Source organism: Rhipicephalus sanguineus, chromosome 2 (genome assembly GCF_013339695.2).
Source record: "Rhipicephalus sanguineus isolate Rsan-2018 chromosome 2, BIME_Rsan_1.4, whole genome shotgun sequence".
NCBI lineage: Eukaryota > Metazoa > Arthropoda > Arachnida > Ixodida > Ixodidae > Rhipicephalus > Rhipicephalus sanguineus.
In genome coordinates, this window is record NC_051177.1 from 131,133,412 (window position 1) to 131,156,686 (window position 23,275).

Below are 23,275 nucleotides of genomic sequence, written 5' to 3' on the forward strand. Positions count from 1 at the left end.
AAAAAAAAACGAGTGCGAAAAGGGCTAAATTACGCGGACAAACTTACGAATAAGTCACTTCTGCGTAAAAGGCTCCTATAATGTGCGTGCCTGTGACTGCAATAAAAGGTAACAGTTCTTAGACGTTTGCCAATCATGAACTTTCACATCGACTGAAGGGCGCTTGGAAATCACCCTCACTGACTGAAGATTTAATTCCAGAGCCACGGTACACTCCAATGGACTCGGGATCCCTCACGTATTGCGGACATACTTTTCGAAGATGGTATATTTAAGCACCCTAAGTCACTAGGACTAACAGATGAAAGCCAGTGCAGGATTTCGAGCAATGGATACACATATGAATCAATGGATGAAGTATTGGACGAATAAATGTAGCTATCTAGCGATAATGACGGGAGTGCCTGTGTTGAATGCGGGGGTGTCAGGCAAGCATGAGAATAAGGGGAGCAGCGTGCCCCCATTTTCTCGGTATTGCTCGGACCAGCTATCGGCCGACGCCTCCAATTTGTGGTTCATCGAGGTGAGCAATAAACCCTCTTACCGTGGCGTACGAGATGAGGCCGTCGAGTTTATTGACACGCTTCCCGAGACGGGAGTAGTGCGCCATACCGCGTGGTCTCGAGTGGCGTGACCAAGCTAGAGATCAAGCACATATAAGAATCTGCACTCATTGACCCTCGGATACGAGCACAAATAAGACAAACAAGAAAGAAACAATGAGAGCTTTTGAGGACATGGAATGCTCCTAATTCGAACAGATGCCGCGTATCGCAACATTGCTGGCTTCCAAGTAAATAAAGATTTCCAGCGTACACGTGGAACAAGAACGACGTCTGAAAACAATGGCAGTTATCTGCGGTGAACGCAGCGATCATGCCATACCACTTAAGAAAACAAGACGCGAGGGGAGGTTTATGAGTCAGAAGACACTCCTTGCTTTAACCGAAGTAGTCGAGCTAAGTAGACGCGCGCAAAAACGAAAGGTGCAATGTCACGGCAACCGCCAAAACGCTAAACGGCGTGCAGATTTGTTGCGTTCAAAGCAGCGAGAACTGAAAGTATGCTGACAGACGGTGATAAAATTCTCTAAACAGGCCTAATGATTTTCTAATAGGTTCAATAAATAGTAAAAATTAAGTTTATTTAGACGGAATGTTTACGCCTCAATATCGGGACTTTACAAGTCAGCAAACTTACAATTCAGTAAAGGAAAAGAGGTCTTCGTATCAACTTTCGCATGTCACGGCTACGTTGGGTGGCTTGATAATATAGCGGGAAATCATTGGAGAGTGCTACACTTTAAAGTGTGCCGCTATCTTTACTAAATTTATGGTCCGACATTATTATATAATATTGGAGCATAATTTCAGTAAATATAAGGGCCAATGAACTGTCAGGATAATAATGAAAATTATTTGAACGACTTCGTTGCAAAGGTGAACTGTTTTCTTGTAGGCATAGGATACGTATATGTATCCGATACAACTTTTTAACTTGAGCCATTACTGCCTTTTTATATGAGATGTTACTTTTTTACTGGCGTTTCATAAAATTCGAGCTAACTCTTAGCTTCCGGCTTGCTGGGGGCGAATTTTGGTGTTTTCAATAAGAAAAACAGCGCAGCTAGGCGCTAGCACTCCTACAAACATGCACGCAAGGAACGCGTGTGCATTGCATTCAGCTCTAGACGGCCAGATTCCGGCTTATCTTCTCTATCGTGTAGAGTCAGGGACGGGCTCGACCACTTCTCAAGAGGCATTTCGAATGAGACATGCCCCTTACTCAGCCATTGTGTTGTTATCGCCGAAAAACAAATACCTCGACTACATTCAAAGGAAAGGAAACGTATCTTATGTGAGCTTAGTTAGCGATTCTCAGGCGCCGCGGTTATCGCCTCCTTATCGCCACGTGCGCAAGCGATATGACCAGCCTCACAAGTGCTCCTTACTCACAGAGCATGTGCTCGTAAGTGTGCTCTCAGGTGTCAGGCTAGCGTACCCACACAGATCGTGCAAAGCGAACACAGACCTAGCAAAGCGAACACTATTAACGATAATTACGCAGCTATTGCAACACAGGCATGACTAACTCTGACTACGAAACCCCTAGCTAGAACGAGAAGAACGCTATGAACTACGCACATGTACGTTTGCCAGGCTTTCCCAAGCCGAGAGTAATATGTTGACGTGAGTGCAAGTATTGTATAAAAGCTCGAAAGTGAAAGAGCAAGGTCAATGTGCTCGGGCAGTGCTTACCGAAAGATGGAGGCTGCAGTAAAATATGAACACACTCGAAAGTATTGCTGGCAGCGCAGCTGTACTATCGGCGCAACAGAAATTCGCGAATATTAAAAAAATTGGAATATCGAACCGAATAGTCTCTTACTTGATTCGGCCTTCGCATCGAATTCATAAGTACATATGCATAAGCACTTGCAACATATTCATAAGTACGATGATTCTTCGAATTGTTCGCTAAAACTTCAGAATTTCAAGTGCAATAAAATAAACACCAAACCGGTGCGAAATTACAATACATTTCACTCCCTGCGGGCAGGAAGCCAGATCCTAAGTAGCCAGAACCTTAAGTAGTGCAGCCGGGTACGTCGCTCCGGGACAGTGGCGTAGGCAGCAATTTTTTTCGGGGGGGGGGGGGGGTGGAGGCACGCCCTTGACCTGACGTGGGACCCGGGCAGGTAAGTGTGGTCGAGTGTCATTTCGTGCTCTGTAACACATGGCAGAAAAAAACGCCAGGCCTGCGCTGAAATCGCACCACAGTCACAGCGAAAGCTGGAAGAGCGGCGTTTCTAGAGCCCGTTGTAAGCTCTCTTGGGGCTACAGTAGAAGTACACTAGAATGGTACCCACTAGGCCATAAATCACAATTTTTGTGAAGTTGGGAAGCACCTACAGAGACATTATTCGTCATTCTGCGGAGAAGCGAGGCACCAGCTCGTCTGTAAGGCATTATGTGCACTTTGTTGACGCGACGATTGATGACGATGAAACAGTGCTGGGCAGTATTGAAGATACATGTATCTTAGATACTCTATGGGTATCTTGTATCTGTATCGCGATACGTCTCGAAAAACGGGTATCTGTATCTGTATTTCCGATACATTCAATAATGTATCGCGTATCTTAAGATACAAAATACATCTATCGCAACACAACCGTGCGAATGAATAATCGCTGGAAGAGCTCCGCTTCTCAAGCTGGTACTGGTGCCACTAAGCCAGGGGGAGGTTACTCCGTATACCTCCCATAGGACGCCTTAATTCATGACGTCAGCGCTGGCAGCGCCAAACGTCCCTTCAGTTACCATCCTAGCGGCTGGGATTCAGAGACTCGAACGGCAGAATGGCGGCGTACACGGTATGCGTCGTCATGGCAACACTAACACCAGCCGCGCCCCCCCTTCCTAGCTTCCTTGCGCGCGCCGGGTTTTTTTTTCTTTTTGTTTTGTTTGCGTGCGCGGGCTTCCTCTCCCTTTCTTTTATGACCCCCTCGTCCGCGTGCTGCGCCGTGCAGCGCGCCGGGCGCTTTTTTTTTTCTTTTTTTTTTGCATCCGCTGCGCGTACTGCGCCGCGCATTCGTTGCTCGTTTGAATGTGCGCAATTTGCAATCAGGCATTCTACAAACACTGCAGTCGTGCAGCATGTGCCAGAACGCAAAAGAATGAATTGCACTCACAACACAAAATATCTTTGGTCTCGTTTTATTCTCCTCGTTTCCAAAAATCAACATTTTCATCAAATGTGGTGCGATACAGGCTCAGGATATTAACAGAAGTTATCAACAGGAGATTAACATACACGTGTTCATGATCACTAAACAACACGAAAGTTCTCGGCAAAGTTAAGAACTTAAAGAACAGTGGAATAAAAAACAGAACATAATACTAGGGCACATATTCAAAAAGACAATTTTTATACTGACAAAAGTGCAGAACAGCTTCTGATATATGCGCACGATATTGCACAAAATTATCATAACAAAACTGAACATTCCTGGAATGCAAAAACAATGAAAGCAGTTGAAATACCTAAAAAAAGAATAATAATGTAAAGATCATTTTAAAGATGTCAAAATGAACTCCACATATAACACAGCTAATATTGGCCGCACTTTATTGACTACATTTCCAAAAACGTTGATTTTCATATAACTAGTGATGATAAACGCGGAGAAAATGAACGACTGATATCGGATGATTCATGGCACCTCTTCTTGAAGTGCGCCGATTCTGCAATTCTTCAGCTTTTCTCTGGGCGCACCGATCAGCTGTGTTGCGTTCCGAAATACACCCTGAAGAAAAGGGCAAGTTTCAATCAGATAAAGAGCGCCGTCGACTCGTGCAAAAGTGAACTCGTTTGTTCGTCTCACAGCAGCACAAGTTTTCGTATACATCTACCTAATGTCTCACAAACGTGGTTATAGGCGATGGCGAGTAATTAACTGGAGACAAATGCAAAGCACACACTCAAACACGCGGTTCTGTGAGAGTTGTAAACCTGTAACTATAGTTACGTCGCATGGGCTTCATGTCCGCTGCTTGTTCGTATAAAGATTTAAACGCAGCATCGTGCCCTTTTCAAATCAGTCATTTTTGAAAACAATAACTGAAGCCCCACTGCAGAGAACAGCTACTCGGTATGGACGTGAATTCAAATTGACACAATGAAGACCGCGACTCAAAGGGCACGCTCACCTGTCGTTCTTTTGGGGGCCGGCACATATATTCCGGGACTTGTTCTGGAAGTATTCGAGCAACAAAGCACTATGCACGAACAGCGCGAGTCGTAAAACATCGCGTCGCACAAGCACACAGCGAGCGAGCACCATGAAACGGACGCGCGACGGCTAACACATGCCTTACCAACGCCAGACACGAAACTTTCTAACGGATTTCAAAGTCGGCGGCGCCAGCAAGGCGGCGGAAAGCGCGCCTCCCGGAGGAGAGGGAGTTGATCCCACCAGAGAGGGGGTTGAAGAGAGTTGGGAGGAAAGAGACGGAACGCAGATTTTAACTCTGATCCCAGTCAATAGATGGCGCCTCAATTTGCCATACCGGTCACGTGGGTTTCTTTCACTAGCCTGACTAAGCCATCTGAATAAGTCTAAGGGCAGTGACGTTATTTTTACGCCAGAGTCATCCAGTGACGGTGGAAGATCAGGAAGACAAGCACGCGGACGTCTACGCCCAGCCCACGTACCTTTTTTAGGGGCGAAGCTCCTTAAGGCGGCACCCGTTCGTCCCTCGTCGTGCTCGTAGTAGTGAGTAATGTCTTACCCTTTGACCTCCAAGGTGGTGCCGGTGGGAGATTTCTCCTGTGCGTTGTTGAACAATAAAAAATTCGCAGCGTGCGCGTTAACTAAAAGCCGAATTCTTCTGTCTCTGTAGAAGTGTAAGTGTTAGCTAAAAGCCGACTTCTTCTGTCTCTCATTCCCATTAGCAGCCATTGTTTACCTCCAAGGTAGTGCCTGGTGAGATTTCTCCTGTGCGTGATTAAACAATAAAAATTTTGTTCAAAACGCCGTTGATTGATGAAATAAACCAACGAAAGACGCCAGATGTTTTGTAAAAACAAAACGAAAGAACGCCAGATGTTTCTAAAGCAAAACGAAAAAGACGCCAGCTGCTTAACGAAAGACGCAAGGTGTTTTCTAAAGCAATGGTTTTCTAAACAATGAAAATTCACAGCGTACATGTAAAATTAAAGTGAGCTGCAAGTCGTCATAACTCATCGAACCTTTAGTATAAACGCGCCCGATCTCACGTCGGTGATGATGTACTGGGCAGAATTCACGGAAGATTCACGGTTTACCGATGAACCTCCGCAGCTTCGCCCACTCATCATCATTCACTCCGTGGATATGCTGTGATTTTTTAGATTTCTTTTCTTTTTAGTTGCGCCAATGCCGCGACACTTGCTCTTAGCCACTGTCCTGCGCCGGGTACTCCACTGGGTGCGGTGTCTATCGCACAAATTCTGATGTTGCTACAGTGTCGTTATTGAACATTCTCTTGCGTCTTGCTCCGTAACGAAATGTGATGCGTGCAAGAATGGGGTTTCTTTGCGTCGCATGGATTTTACATATCAGCGATTAGAAGGATCTCGTGCGTGTAAGTTTGACTTGCATGCCGTGAATTAACTTATATGCAAATAAGATTCTAGCAACTTTAGCACCACTGGTATTGATGCTAGACCTAATAGAACAAGCGTTTACCCAACAGAAAATATCTTGGCGTACCGTATTTTTCACTTCCATCTACATTTATTCAAAGAATTTATGAAATCATAATTTGATTATTAGCATAAGTGCTTTCTTAGCTGTCATTTTGCATCACATACATTGCCTAGGTCTCTGCACTGCTTTTCCGGTCTGGTAACTGCAGTATGTCTTTTGTAAAGCTCTCCCAAAGTAAGATTTCTGCTTTATTCTTCTAACTGTCTGCTTTATTTCTACTGTTGTTTACACATTTACACGTTGCCAAGCTGATTTTGAAAACAAATATATTATTATGTGGACGTGTCTTGAGTATACAGTACAAAATATTCTCCTTACCGCTTAAGAAAATAGCGAAACTGAATTTGCATTATAATAATGAAAATCATTAGGAGCCGCCTTCTCGCGATTCGAGAAACCTTGTTTTGCTGAATGCTCTGTTTTGCTCATGAACGTCACAACGAGCAGTTTCAGGCAATTTTACATAGGCACTGAATTTTCTATTGTCTCAACAGGTAAGTTGACGATACTTCATGCTCATGGACATTAAGGGCGCCGTCTGTATTGTGTTTCTGTACTCATTCAATGTGAATGTTTGATACACAACCACCTCTCTATTTTACTAATATTTGTTTTTCTGTTTTAGGTCTTCTAAAATATTTTTCCTTTTACTTATCGCCACGTAATGGGAGGAGCTATAGGCGGCAATAGCGCGAATAGCGGCGGTGTCCTGCGACGCTTTGTGCAATCTATACAATACATCTGAGACATATCCGTGTTGCGCATGTTCTCTCGTTGAAGAAAAATTGCTAAAAGATTGCACGTTAGTGAGTATATCAACAAAGAATCCCTTACGCCAGCAGCTAAGAACATGGAAATTGATTGCAGTTTCACGTCATCTACGTATACGCCAGAAGTCTCAAACCCAGCTTATAGCCGGCGGGCCGTAGTCGCGAAATTTAGCTCAAAGGGCTGGGACAGTGAAGATGGTGGGGTCGGAGAGAGTTTGAACAAAATGACGTTGCCATTTGAAAGGAAGCCTTTCCCATGTCTCATATATACGTCATTTCTGAAGGGGATTTGGAGTCAGAGAAACATCGATACCGATGTACACAACGAGTGAAATCTGGACGCCGATTGAAATATAGAGTTTTTGTATCACGGTTATGTTTCAGCACATGGTGACCACATCTTCCTCACGAAAGAAATGCTTGAGACCAGTTATGCCTGCGTAGCTCACGAACATACTTATTTAGAAAATAAAAACAAATAGGACGGATACGGTCATGTGTGCCGGCCGGGCCGCTAGCGGAAGGTCTCAAACCCCGTATACACCATGCGTTATACCCCCCCCCCCCCGGAAAAAAAAAACGTCGCTATCAGCGTTGTTACTGCTGTACACCTGTCCGGATATACGGTATTGTGCAAACTGTCTTTTACGGACAAGGTAAAATTCCACATCGGTATTTGCGCCGTCGTGCGAAGGCTTATTGACGTTATTGGGATTAGCTGGTCGGCAAGCTGAGAAGCGACTCTCATCAATTGCAAAAATGACAAGCAAGAACCGCTGTCAGCGAAGTGTATAAAGAGTTGTCCTGTGAAGCAGCTAAAACAAGCCCCTATAAGTTGTTTTGGAAGGAAACTAATGTACTTTGAGCAAGAAGGGCGAAACTTTTAAGATACTAACAGACATTTCATTCCAATGAAACAAAATAGATCTCAAGAAATTTTCAGGCAGACATTCTCGTGTGTAGGCGTTTGCTGCTACATTATATGAATCTATAATAACAAATTTGAGAATGTATCGAAGTATCTTAAGATACAATTGCCAAGTATCGTATCGGATACAATTATTGCGGGAGTATCTTGTATCTGTATCTCCAATACTTCTTGCCTGAGTATCTTGTATCGTATCGCGATACAATTTCAAAGTATCTTTGCCCAGCCCTGCGATGAAGAATTATGGCTCAGCCCTTTGTAATGGGTTGGAAGCTTTAAACGGCCCACCATTTATGCAATTTGCATTGGGTGACGCCCGGTCGCTATTTCCCTCTCCCGTCATGCTGTATAACATACGCTGACGTGGGAGAGAGACGGGGGGGGGGGGGCGAAGACTTTTACTGAGACCCCGAGGAAATGGATCATGCGCTTATGGGCTTCCTTGGCAACCAATACAAGTGCACTTGCGAGGAACCCACTACGCTATAAATCATTATAATTTCACTGAGACCCCGAGGAAATAAATCATGCGCTTATGGGCTTCCTTGACAACCAATACAAGTGCACTTGCGAGGAACCCACTACGCTCTAAATCATTGTAATTTTACTGAGACCCCGAGGAAATGGATCATGCCCTTATGGGCTTCCTTGTCAACCAATACAAGTGCACTTGCGAGGAACCCACTACGCTATAAATCATTGTAGTTTTTGAGAAGTAGGGCAGCAGGCACTGTGCCATTTTTCGTCATTTTACGGAGAGCCGTGGTACCTGCTAAACACATGTAAGGCATTATGCGCACTTTGTTGATGATGTGCCTGATGACGACGAAGAATTATGGCAGAGCCTTTTGTAATGGGTTGGAAGCATTCAACAACCTAGTCGTTGCGCAGTTCGCATTGTGTGACGCCTGGTTACAGAATTCGCGTTGTGCGACGCTTGGTGCTTATTTAACTCTTCTACTACGCTATATTGCATATGCTGATGTGGTTCCTTCCCGACATGAAGCCTGTATAGGACCTTTTTGCAAAGCAGCTTCAAGCAACAATATTATTGTATGAGGTGCAAAAGTAAGTAATAAAGAAAAAAAAAACCGGCATGGCTCAGAGGTTGAATACTGGGCTCCCACGCAGAGGGCCCAGGTTCGAACCTCGTTCCATCCTGGAATTTTTTTCTTATTTAGCTTTTTTTTCTTATTTTGAGCGATACTGGTTACGGACACCGGCGGCGGCGACGGCGGCGGACAACTACGGCGCCAAAAGCGGCCGGTGAAATGATCTCATAACAGCTTTCGCTGTAAAAAAATTCGGGGAAAGACACGGGCCCGGTGTCCCCCCTCCTGACTAAGCCACTGCTCCGGGATCCAGACTCTACAGGCTACACAAAAATCAGACGCGGTCCTGCGAGTTCTGCGTGTGCGAATGATTTGATTATTTGTTCCCACTACTACACTAATTAAGGCGAAAGCCTTAGATGCCTCATAAAACGCCAAAATCGATCGTTGCCGTCCAGCGTAGGCTTCAACTCGAGCGATGCAAAAAAAATGGTTGATCCCTCTGTCATAGGAATCGGAATAACACGAAAGTAAAGCGTGCCCTTACAGAAGTAACTGAATGTTTACTGAACATTGATATAAGAGAGTTCGCACAATGTATATTGATGTCTGGCAGCTATAGCACCGTTTAACGTGGATGCGCCCACATTGATGATTGGTGGTACATCTTCATCGCGACGACTAACGTCCATGTTTAATGATTAAACAAACCCTTGTGGTAGCTGTAGTAGTTAACGGTGAAAGCGTAATCAAAGAAGGAGGTGTGATAGCCAGAAGAGCGTCGCATATTGGACGCAGAACTTGGTCGCCATCCCGCGGCATGTCAAAATGTGATTAAACACCACGGCCGGACTATCCGCCTCGTGCGCTGCTGCTTTCAGTGGTACTGGTGGCGCCACCAACGGCGGACGGTGGCGATAGGTGGATCTGCGCGGCTCAGAGAAGCCGTGGGTAAAGCGCCTGTTACTCTCCGTTTTTCTATTCATGTTTCATTCTGGTTTGATATTTGTACTGCCGACGCTGCTCCACTAGACAACCATGCCGTCTGTTACGTCCATTGTTCTATATTATTTGTTTTAAAATGACAGGCCCGTTTTTTAATGCGTGCGCGCGATGCACTGCGTACGTTTCTTACGTGCATGTGTCCAAGTTGTTTGCGTGATCTGTTAACACAGATGAAATAAAAATTGTTGCAGTACAAAACAGCATTCTTGTTTTATTTAACACCCCAAACAGTACAACAATGACTATTACGGCTGTATGCCTGCTTAAGAAACGCACAAAAGACACGCGATTTTATCTTCGCCCAACACTCGTAGCACTCAACTAGGCCAAGAAAACCAAAATCTAACTTGCTGAACGTTTTAACAGCCGTCACACAGCTGCATAATAATGCGTGAAAGTACTGTAGCAAATGACCAACAAACATTCACACAGCGTTTTTTTTTTGTTCACAGACCGTATTAACATATGAGAAAGTTCTAACTGCATTGCAATCACATAATTCGGAATATCTAATCACTTTCACCATTGAAGCCACAATCCTCTAACACATGCGCTTTAAATTGAGCATGGTATTACTCAGACTTATACAGGAAATGCGCACCCGTGGCATTACTCAGATTTATATAGGAAATGCGCACGCGTGCAATGTCTCGTATGCTAGATTCTCCTTTGGTACGTGCAGCTCAAAATAAAATGCGATTCTAGAAGTAATGTTCGTGGAGTAGCGAGCATATAGCAGAACAACTACTTACAGCTTCACTTACCTTTGCCAAAACGGTATTCCAATTGCAATTCAATATTAACCGACGCAACAACGATAACAACACGCCTGTTGCACACAGGCGTACCAGGTTGACGCTCGAGGCCAAGCGCGGTATTTTAAGTGTAGCACAATCGTGCGCGTACAGTACGCTAGAATATTCTGGCACATTGTCGTCAAGCTTGCAGTCACTTCAGCGGTTCCCACGATGTAGCACCAGTTGACGTCCTCGCGTCATCAAACTGCTACGACGCCGAGAACTACACACACAGCTGACTTGGAAAAAACGCGGTCTTGCAGGAGGCCATCTTGTCCCGCAACCAACGGACAAAAGTACACAACTGAGGCGTCTGAAACATTGCCGTTGATGAGATGGCAGCTGAACGAAATCAGGGCTCGTCGTCCGACGTGTGGCCACCGCCTTAACACAATATTAACGTTGCAACGTTCAAGGAAGACGCGACGAGCCCAGCCGGTCTTGTCGGGTACGCTACAGCACAGTGCACAGCGCGCGCTCTCACGGCCACCGAAAGAAATAAAAGAAAGTGGAGAGAGGAGTTAGCTTGGAGCATGGCCAGTCGGTGGAAGCAAGAGGACGTGTTGCGTCGTCGGTGTGGCGTATTGTCGAGAGATGGCGCTAGTTTGTTTTTGCGCAACGAAATCGCAAACTTGATTCAAAATGCATGGGATCCTATGGGGGGTTGGGAGAGGGCACATCTTCCTTTCTCCTCGCTAGTCACCAGGGGAGCCGAGCGGTGGCGCCACCATACCGATGCACGAGGCGGATAGGGAAACGCATCGCGTGTCGGGCCGCCCCGGTAGCCCGGCGGCGATTTTTCTCGGGGCGAGCGCGTGAACGGGGAACGCGATGTTACAGCCAGGTGAGGCAGGCGCGCGTCGCAGAGCTATTTTTGGTTTGGATTAGCGTGATGCTATGAGCGAGGCTGATGCTTTTACAACGCTTTAGTGTGCCTCGATGTGTACCGCAACAGGCGCGCAACAAAACGCGCATCAAGGCACCCTACAACGCTTGGGCTAAGATCGCCATCTCGCGGTGTGTTAAGGCATTGGCAAAATTGAACTTTTATTGAAAACGCGCCGAATGGGACGGTCGTGTGACGCGTTGCAGGTGCTAATCGCGGAGGCCACACTGAGGGGGAATTGCGTTACTTTACCGCTCCCAGAGGGCAACACCACCCCGCCGACCGGGAGAGTCGTAGATAAAAAAGGCGCGTTTGTAAAACAGCTTTAGTCCGTGACCGTGGCGCAGTGGATAGCGTGCCTGGCATCTGTTGTGGACCGAGCGGTCGTGGGTTCGATGCCTGTTGACGGAACTTTCCTTCTGTGCCATCTGATCGTGTAAATTTTTTCGACGTCATTTCCGTGACGGAAATACGTCACTGAAGTCTTGGTGGACCCCGGCGCAAAGCACTTTCGTGTTAAAAATCATCATCACGCGATGACTTCATGCATACGACACCGTCAGGACGCCACAGATCACCGAAAGTTGCGATGCCATCGTGACGTCATCGTATGTTACATAACGTGAGGTCACAGGATCGATGACGTCATCGCATGACATCATCACTTTGTCAAAGGTGGGCCGATCACGGAGGCAATGGAAAACCAGGTGACGCGGAGAAGGCTCGCAACGCCTCTGATCCGGGAGGGAGAGCAAAACCACGTTCGGTGCAGAAAGCTTTCGGAGGGGGCCAGATAGGATCAGTACATCGAGTGAGAAGAAAAAGAAGATAGTCTTCGCCTTCGAGTTGTCTTAGGCGAATGCGTAAGGGACCACGTGAGTTTTCTCGGTTCCTGTTCGATTCGCTCTCAGTATCACTATCCACGCATCTCTGCTAAGTTAGTAGACTATAGAATAACGAGAGTCAGCTCCATGATTACTGCTGCGGGAAGGCCTCTACATCCTGTCGTGTTCTTGCCGTACACATTTAAAGGGCCCCTCAACCATAGAGTTTCCTAAAATTAACTAGAGGGGACTCTGGCGCTGCGATCGTTCAGCTACCATGGGAATGATGGGTAGTACACAAATTTGCCTAGTCTTCGTGCTTGCGGCTTCAAACGTACTTGTGGCTTTGTTTATTGCCGTGTTTTGGCGTTCGTTTCGGATAAAAGAATAGACCGCTGTGAACTTCGTGACCAGGTTTGATTTGGTTAGCCTAAAAAAGTTAAAGTGGTGAAGTGGAACTACTGACTTTTGCTGAATTTAGTTTTGCGACAAAGCGGATGCAGCCGACGCGGAGCCAAACGGAGCCGAAAGAACGAAGTTTAGACAAATTTGTGTACTACCCATCATTCCCATGCTGGCTGAAGCGTCATGCGTTGCAGCTCCCATAGACACTAGCGCCAGAGTTCCCTCTAGTAAGTATTGTAGGAAACTCTATGCCCTCAACCACCCAGAGGTCTAAATTTAGTTGTGGCGTTGCAGTTGTGCACGAGTCTACAGCGAACGCTGGCAGGGTTGCACGCGTCTCCTCGTTTCGCTCTTTCCTTCGTTGGGATGCGTTCGTCGGCTCGTCTATCCACCTCTCCGAGTGCCGTTCCTCAGCGTCCGAGGTGGAAACGCAAGAAGCGTGCGCATCTGCTAGCATAAAACAGGCTCTTGTTTGCCCACTAACAGCGTCTCTTGCTCGCGACGTCACCTAATCATACAGGTGACGTCATTACGCCTGTTGTGGATGGAGGAAAGGCATGGAGAGGAGCAGGCGAGCGTCTGTTGGTGGTTTAGGGGCCCTTTAAAAACAGATTTCGTACTGCTATCAATCTTGCCCTCGCACAAGTCTTGCAGCAATATAATTCTTTGATCAGCGTTTTTGACAGGACGGCAGATACGTTTGCTTGCCGAGCTTAATCGAAGAGAAAAACAAACGTGAGTTATTCCGCATGTTTTAACATCGAAGAAGCGAGATGATGCTGAAAAAATGAACTGTACGTATACAAATCTACTGGTTGTTATGGAAACTGGCTGTTATCGAATGTCCGAAATTAGGGCAGTGGAAAATGCGGCTTAAAAGTATAAATTCTACCGCATGGTTTGCCGTCTTCGCAGCATTCCTCTAGGGTTCGAAGTCGTGTGCACTAAATGGGGGTGAAAATGTGTACTTTTGTATGCGTGTGTGTGCTTGTGTCTTTGAAAACGTACCTGCTTTCGTCACATTAATTAGTTTATATATTAGTTCTTGCGTTGCTTCTATATATGTTTTTCAATTTATTTTTATGAATTTATTGCATTTATACATATACAGTCAATCCATTCCTGTGCTTACTAAAGTTGCTTTAGAGTATGCTGATAGGAGGCGCTGCTACAGTTATCACCTTGGGCCTTGCCCTGAAAATTTTGTACCTTGATATGCATTCTATTCTGCGATTCTGTTACTAAGCTTTAAACTTGAAACAGGAAGGAATCCGCGAGATACTCCTGGCGGAGCTCTCCTATTGCGTGCATGCGAGATATGTATATATATATATATATATAGTGGTTTGAAGGAAAAGGAAAACAGGCACTTATTTCTGCAGCCCAATAGGGAGCACGGCGCCGTGCCAACGTGCCACATCGACCGCGCCGGACCGCGTGTGGACCGAGAGAGCGAGAGCCGTTCCTCATGGCCCCACGTATTCTCACCGTCGCGTAAAGCCACTGCACTGGCGCCACCTTTCGCACAGCGGCGACTACGCCGACCGCACGGCGGGGAAGCCGGCATACAGGACACGTGGGCGCTGTGCGGCGAAAACAACCTTTAAGGGCGTGCAAGCACCCCCACACACACACACACACACACACACACACACACACACACACACACACACACACACACACACACACACACACACTCACACACACACACACACACACACACACACACACACACACACACACACACACGCACAGACACACACACAAACACACACACGCACGCGCACACATACACACACGAACACACACACACACACACACACATAGACACACACACACACAAACGCACACACGCACGCGCACACATACACACACGAACACACACACACGCACGCACACACACACACACACATACACACACACACACCCAAACACCCACATACACACACAAACGCGCGCGCGCGCATATAAAATGAGCGAATTTAGCTGAAAGGTTCCGTAGTGTTGTATTGACAATTTGACTTAGCCGTAAATGTAAAAAAATTCAAGAAGTTTCCTCATTAGCTTAAATACTGAATTTGTGTGGTTGTTGCGGAATATATGCCGCTGCGTAGCAGTAAGCAAAGAAGTTTTATTTAATGGTGTTAATCATCTATCTTGAGAGAAGAAAGGTCAGCGACGTTGAGAACATTTCTCGGAAGTATTAGGAACTTTCTTCAGAGGCCTTGAAAATTGTGAACCCGAGATTTCACACAGTACCTTATCATTTCAGTGTACCAGTAGCTACGATCAGATGAAAAGTACGCATGCGATTTAACATTTCAAGCCTACGTGCACATGGAAGTTCAACTAGAACCTCGAACATATATAAAACGGTTCACTCATAATGATGTACTATATAAGGCCTATAGAGTCATTCCTGCTAAAGGATTCAGCTCGTTATTTATCTTGTAGTATTACTGTTTAAAGAAATAATATAGTTATTCCAACGTTTCATAATCGTCATCCTGACTACGTCCACTGCAGGGCTGAGGCCTCTCTCGTAGTTCTCTACCTAAACCGATCCTGCGCTGGCTACGGCCACGTTATCCCGACAGGCTTCCTAATCTCATCTGCTCACTGTTCCAATTTTCAGGGCAAGACGATTCTTTCGCTATATATGCGTACACGGGAGGCTCTAGTATCGCGTATGGTCGATACTCGCTGCTCCAGACTCACAGTTGACTCTCGAAGTTCGCAAAAAAAGGTTGCTCTTCCTGTCCCCAACGGACAACAAAGTGAAAGTACCCACGAGCCATTATAATTTTATTATTTCAAAAATGCTGCCGTAGTTCGGAGGGATCATTGCGGTGCGAAACATTGCGCGAATCGTTGTACCACGAAACAGCGACGCCTGCTCAGTGAGGCATGTGTAAAGGCAACAGCCTTTTAAGCAAAAAGAGGAGGAGTAGGTGAAGAGGAAAAGGACGCTATTTCTGCAGCCCTAGTTGGAAGTACGACGCAGCGTCTGTAGAAAATTGGGAGAGGGCAAGAACGATGAGAAGCGAATGGGAGAGGAGAAAGGGAGGAGTGTACTATCCATAGCCGAGGACGCGGCTGCAGAAAGACAAAGCCTCGTCTCCGTGATAGTAGGGAACGAACGAGGCCTTCAGAAGTGATGGGACAGCGTATCCTTACGTATTTTAGGGGCGAAGCTCCTTAAGGCGGCACCCGTTCGCCCCTCGTAGTCGTAGTAGTGCGTAACCAGTCGTAACGCTAGTACCAGATCTTGACCTCCAAGGTGGTGCCGGTGGGAGATTTTTCCTGTGCGTTGTTGAACAATAAAAAATTCGCAGCGTGCGCGTTAACTAAAAGCCGAATTCTTCTGTCTCTCATTCCCCATTAGCAGCCATTGGCATGTTCCAGTAGGAAACGTTAGTAGAAGTAGAAGTGTAAGTGTTAGCTAAAAGCCGACTTCTTCTGTCTCTCATTCCCATTAGCAGCGATTGTTTACCTCCAAGGTAGTGCCTGGTGAGATTTCTCCTGTGCGTGATTAAACAATAAAAATTTTGTTCAAAACGCCGTTGATTGATGAAATAAACCAACGAAAGACGCCAGATGTTTTCTAAAAGCAAAACGAAAGAACGCCAGATGTTTCTAAAGCAAAACGAAAAGACGCCAGCTGCTTAAAGGGCCCCTCACCAGGTTTGACAATTTTGAGCTGACGAGCGCAATTTATACACTGGGCGTTCACGATCACGTCTGCCAAAATTTGCAACGCTACGCGACGCAGAAATGGGTCAAATTTCAAGCTGAACGCTGCTTGCCCTTCTTCTCGTGGCCGCGCGCCCAGAGAATGAGGGGATGACGTATATGAGAGAATGGCCCTACGTAGATGGTAGTGCTGTGACGTCGGTCCTTTACGTAGACGACTGTGCTCTGACGTCGCCAACAGTAGCACGTGACACTGCGATAAATATTCGACACAACGTGTAGTTTGTGTAATTTGTTGCTTAAATAGATGAATAAAACTTGAGAGTAATAATAAAACACACAAACGGAATGTGTGCGTTGTCTTTTTTAATTTTTACTGCGAATCGCAGCGAGATTCGAGACTAATCTACCTCCGTTTCGCACGCGTTCGTGTTCTCGCGCTTTGCGCATCGTGCAGACGCTACCCCTTACAACGAAACTAATTTTCCACCGCGTTCCAGCGCTCATTAGGCTCATTTATTCTCCCGCGTCTAACTAGATGTTCATGCGGCACACCGCTAGTCTCGCGTCCGTACGACTGAGCTTTCGGGCTCAGTAATAGGTTGGAAGCCAAGTGATCCGCGAGGCCGCATTCGGCATAACTTGCAGAAACGAAGCGCAAAGAACGCCGCCACAACACCGCTCGCGTCTCGGGGGCTCGGGCTCGTTCGGGCACGTCATGCGCTCGTGATATTGAGTGCGCATGACGTGCTCATGCGTAGGCGTTTTGTGATCCTTCTGCTCGCGTGCCGAAGAGGGCAGGGAAGGGATATGGCTTGCCAAGGCTACACGGGGCGAGCGGCAAGGGTTTGCAGCTCGCCTCCTCTCATCATGGTCTCGCGCCGCTAGAAATTATTGTTTTTCTGGGCTTCTAACGGACCGATTAGAAAAATTCTTGTGGCATAATGCTCCTTATTGGGCTCGCAACAACTTACAATGTCTAACTAAAATTCGATATGTCACCTGGTGAGGGGCCCTTTAACGAAAGACGCCAGATGTTTTCTAAAGCAATGGTTTTCTAAACAATGAAAATTCACAGCGTCCATCTAAATTAGAGTGAGCTGCAAGTCGTCATAACTCATCGAACCTTTAGTATAAACGCGCCCGATCTCGCGTCGGTGATGATGTACTGGGCAGAATTCAGCACTCGCTGCAAATAGCGAATCTCAATTATCACGTACGTTTCATTTTCTTGTTCTCACCCACGTAACTTTAATTAGATTAATCTGGGTACCGGGACACAAAGGGATAAAAATGAATGAAATGGCGGACTCTCTGGCGAAAGCCGCTCTCAGTGGTCCCATATTCTCAATTATTCCCATAACAGCACTCCTAATTCGTGACAGATTTAGAAGGCGTGCCATAATTCAAGACTCCGGCAAAACATTAATCACTCATCTAAACGAATACCGACACCTCTTGTTCCCTTGGCCTAGGAATTTCTGCTCAACAAGAAAAGAAGAAGTTATTTTTACTAAATTACGATGTCGCGTTCCAAAACTAAACTTTTATATGCATAGATCTGGTCTGGCTCCCTCCCCTCTTTGCTCGTTTTGTAACCAGGACGAAACAGTTGAACATTATTTCTTATCATGTAACCGTTTCAATTTACTAAGGAGAAATATTCTCATAGCAGCGTTTAATCGAATTAGATTGGATTTCATTACTTCTAATATTCTATACTTGGGAGCCTCCTTATTAGGTCATTGTCACCGGGATTCTGTTCCGCTGTACAAAAATTCTTAATTGAATCAGGGCGGTTTTAATCCTGAATTTTTAAATTAGCATTATGTATTTTTTCCAACTACTCTATAATTCATTAGAAAACATATGTGGCCACTTCTACTTTAAATTAATCGTTTCTTAGCCAAGCCCCCAGAGTGGGTGTGAGCCATGCATAAAGGAAATCATCATCATCATTAATTCACGGAAGATTCACGGTTTACCGATGAACCTCCGCAGCTTCGCCCACTCATCATCATTCACTCCGTGGATATGCTGTGATTTTTTTTTATTCGAAGCGATGTAGGTGAAGCAAACAAGAAACTTTAAGAAACCAGCGCATAGAGATTTGCTTTATTTAAGGGGTTAAGATATTATTCGTTGCATTAAGATATGCATTCGTTGCACTGATGATATTTAGGTATGGTTTGTCGATTTGCTTGTAGTCATGCGAAGAAGAGAGTCAGCAACCCACACTCCTATGAGGGTAATAGTGTTCCTACGCACACGCCGAATTTAGTGCTGTGCTTGTTAGGTTTCGTTACTAGTATGGAGCGATGTTTTCCGCGGATGTCTCGCGGCAGATAATGTTTACGGGCAGCTGTATGAAGCTCTCCCATAGTAGAGTGCATGGTCTTCTAAATCTTTCGCTTTTCTGTTCTAAGCACAAGTTTGGCGAGACCTGGCGAAAGAGCGTCAGCAATAGCATGACATAGAAAGACATGGCGAGATTTCGCGAGACCCTCTTAAACATTCCCTGAGGATGCTTCAAACAAAAATTGGGACACCCTTAAGCTTTGCCTTTGAGAGTTGAACGTGATAGCGAAATCCGGCCTCTAGTGCGCACTTCAGCCACTAAGTGCATACTTAATAATGTGTGTTGTTACACACACACGCACACGCACACAGACACACACACGCGCTGCGCTATGTATCTATAGTAATGGTACAGTTTTTCGATCTAAAGCACTTCCCTGTGCTAGAGCCGAGACATATTAGATGCGAAGCAGATCTTTGACTCACGTGTGTAACGCCGTAGTTACGTGCGTCCGTACGAATGCGCCGCAACGCGTTCCCCTCGCCATAGGTGTTGGAGCGTTGCCAAGTAGGTCACGCCACAGCTTTGCGTTGACGTCACGCTCCCCTCGCACGCTTCCCTCGTAGGTGCGCGCTGACGTCACTCTATCCCTCACCCGCAGCATGCTCGCCGTAGCGCCCGCAGCTGCCGGCTGCTCCGCCCGCTCGTAACACCTCTGAACGTGTCACTTCTCTCTCGCTTCAACCGTGGTAGTCAAGGCGAAACGTGAGCCTGCTCCGGTCCAGCGCCCGTGTCTCGACTCTGAAAAAACAACGACTACGAAGTCTTGCCAAACGCTTTAATGAAACTTACACGAAACCCAACCCGCCTCCCGTGTCTTTGCGTTTCAAACAAACGTTTACTCGAGTAAACGCTACACCGAGTTTCGCTTCAAACCGTTCATTCCAGCACCCGCGTCGACGCCCGTTTCAACCGGGTCCACGCCGTGCGCACCGCTGCTGCTTCGCATCCCATCAGGGTACCCTTCGGGGAGATGGTCCAAGTTTTTTTCTCACAATGCCTCACAAATGGCAGCACATAATCTAACGTTTGCTGTTTGCTTGATCAACGCCTCCTCTAGAAAGGAGGCGTTGGCTTGATATGTTTTCCGCTATAGATGGACATAGGTGTCCCTTTTCGGAGCTCTCTGAAAGTTCGTGTGTGTTTTTAGCGGCAATGGCTGCACTATCCCGGCTTTTTTCGAAGCACGGCGTCGCGCAAGAAACGTAGTTTGATGACCTTGCCAATGCGCCTACAAATCGCCGAATGGGCTCATTTTCGTCGTGACAACTGTCGAACAAAATGCGTTAAGGAGACTCCTTCCGCTACATGGCATTTATGTAGTGTTTTTTTCCCGAAGCAGTTGCAAGTAACATCGTGGCTTTGTGGTAGGACACCTCCCTGCCGCTCAAACGGCCCGGGTTCGATCCTCAATTGGACCGAATACGTTTATTTTATTTGCATCTTTCTCGATTTTTCGGTCACGGAAATTTTTTTGCTCACAAGCGACGTAGCGACGCCGACACCGACGGCGGCATTTCTGCGAAACGAGCTCTCTAACGCTATAGCGTTAAAAAGAACAGGTGCAGCCATCTGGCTCCGCTCCTCCAGGCCAGGCTTGTCTTCGGCGTTCCTCCATGCTGGAAACAAAACACGACCACATGTGGAGCTGCCCTTCTATTCGCCGCGAGATCGGGCTACAGGTGGCAGCACCGTCCCGCGCTAGTGTGGATAGGCGGTTGTCGGCGCGTATCCAAACGAACACAACAGTGCTTCGTTGTGAGGGATTTGAGCCGATTTCCGGCAAACACAATGCCTTGACTGCAGCTTTCTGGTAATTGTGTGCTCTTCATTTCCGAATTAATGCACGAAGCGCGCCGAACGTTACTATTTCTTCTAAAATAAGCGCATTCAGCCAACGAACGGGTTGCTCGCCTTCGGCAACAGTCGGCGTTTTCGCAATGGATGACCTTTTCTTGTTGTTTTATTTGTACATGTTTAGCTTGTGTTCCCCTTACTACGCACTGCTGTAGTGCGACGGAATTAAGTATGTACTTCTTGTTCATCTGGATAACCCCCAATAAAAAGAAAGCCCGTATTACTGCACGGTGAGTTCAAATAGCGCTGTGTGCACTGCGTGCACTGCGTGCTCAAATATTCATCCGAATTTCTTATTCAGTTCTCCATGAAATGTAGGACAGTTGATAGGTTTACTAAGGAAAGCTACGTGGCTGACAGCGCTTTAGCGCTACTGAGACGTTTAACACGCACACGCTTGTTTTTATTCCAGTAACAGTGCACAAAGGTAACTGTACAGCACGGAACTTTCTTCGATTGATTACTTGCACGACAGTAATGGAACCAAGGACCGGTTATTTCACGGGACCAAAGTACGTTTTTCCTTGCGAATAATATCCGCTGCTTTCCGTCAATCTACTATAACAATCTACTATAACAAAGATAATGCAAAGAAAAAAAGGTGTGGCTTCGCGTGAAATTACTACGACATAATTGTAAAGTACGCCGTTTGGGTTAAGTTTGACCATCAGGGCTCTTTAATGCGTACCCTAATCTAAGTACACGGGTGCCTTTGTACACATTTCGCCACAAGTTATAATTGTGAGAGGAAACTCGGTTTTGCGATTTCCGTGTCATTCGATTTTCTATTATGTTTAGGGGACAATTTAAGTATCGAAGTGTCAGACGTGACTTGACAGAAATATTTCTCTGTAGTGGGACCAGGACCGTGCACAACTAAAGCTCGTCGCGTAACCTATAAACGACAGTCCCGAAGTTACACACCTAACCACAACGCGCAAGTCATGAGAGCTTTCTTTTTTTTACCACCGAGCCTCTAAAAGGCTATATTCACATGAGATTTAACACTTCTCATCTTTAGGACAACGCCAAGTGCACTTTGCAATGCGCTTAAGCCACAGAGTGGCACATACAGTGATATGACTCTCGTGAACGGAGGATACGACGACCATACACAGCACTCTCGACAAGTGCACTCACTGATATTATAACTACCAGCCGATCAAGGCCAAATGCTTCTTTACATCGTGTTAGGCATACGTACGAGCGGTTAAAGTTGCACTAACGATACGGAACAAACCGACTTTTGAGGACCTGCATGACGTACGCGCACATGCAAACACAACGTGGCTAACAGACGACACATGGAGCGATCCACAATAGGCGCGGTTCAGCCAGAAGCCGCCAGGCGGCGACTCTGCTCGATCTCGCGGCCAATAGCCATCGCCCGGGGAATACTACCCGCGATGGATGGATGAATATCTGTAGGCTAGGAAGGCCTGCCACGCATGCCACTACGGCAGTACCCTCCCGTGCTCATTGTTGGGTGGCGGAAAGAGAGACCCACTGCTCCGGGATAGAAGGCGCGCTTCTCCATAAAGCAGGCTTTGAGTAACTTTTGAAAGGACAAAGACGAAAGCAGGGAAGAATAATTTATATAATAATTCAAAGGGAAGCGCTTTACCGTTTGAAGCGAGGCCGCGTTACCTTAGAACACGTTGTAATAATGCGCGATTCAGTAAAGGTGGAGACACATGTACTCGCTGTGAGAAGGCCAGGGAAACGATGGGGACTGTTTCAACTAATGTGAAGATATGGACCGGGATATATGTTTGGGCACTTTCTTACATGAAGCGCTGCGCTTTACGGAAAACACGGAAAAAATGAACATGTCCGCGATAGAGAAAAATTGCCTGGGTCTTTAAGTTTTTCTGAAAAGACATCAAGGGGAAAGCCTTTTCACCTTCCTTGGACTTTCACTGAACCCTTCGTTGAATCATCACGTGGGCCTTCTTTTTCTCCTCCGTGTCCCTTTTCCGCTCAATTAGAGAGGGAGACAGAATAAACTTTAATGAAACAAAGCAGTAGGTGGATCTAATTGATCGATAAAGCTGCTTTAGCCATATCGGTATCGCGGATAAGCCAGGAATATTACATGGCAACGCGAAGCGGAGACCTGCATGAGTGATCAATGAAAAAAATAATTAAGCTTGAATGTTCTCGTGGACAGCGTTTTTAAAATGGCTCATCTCATTTCACCTCAATTCTTTTCATTTTGTTACATTAAAGTCCTCGGTCGGGGACTGAAGGATGGTTAGTATGTATGCAAAATAAAATGCACGTGTTACGGTGAAATACAAGCTTGAGCAATCTCCAGAAAATAATCTGAATGACGTGTGACAGCAGCACTAGGGCAGTTTGTTCCCGTCTCTGGCAGCCGGAGGGAAAAAAAGCATTCAGTATAGCTCTTATGCGTAATCTCAGTGACAGCTGCATTGTTCTTATG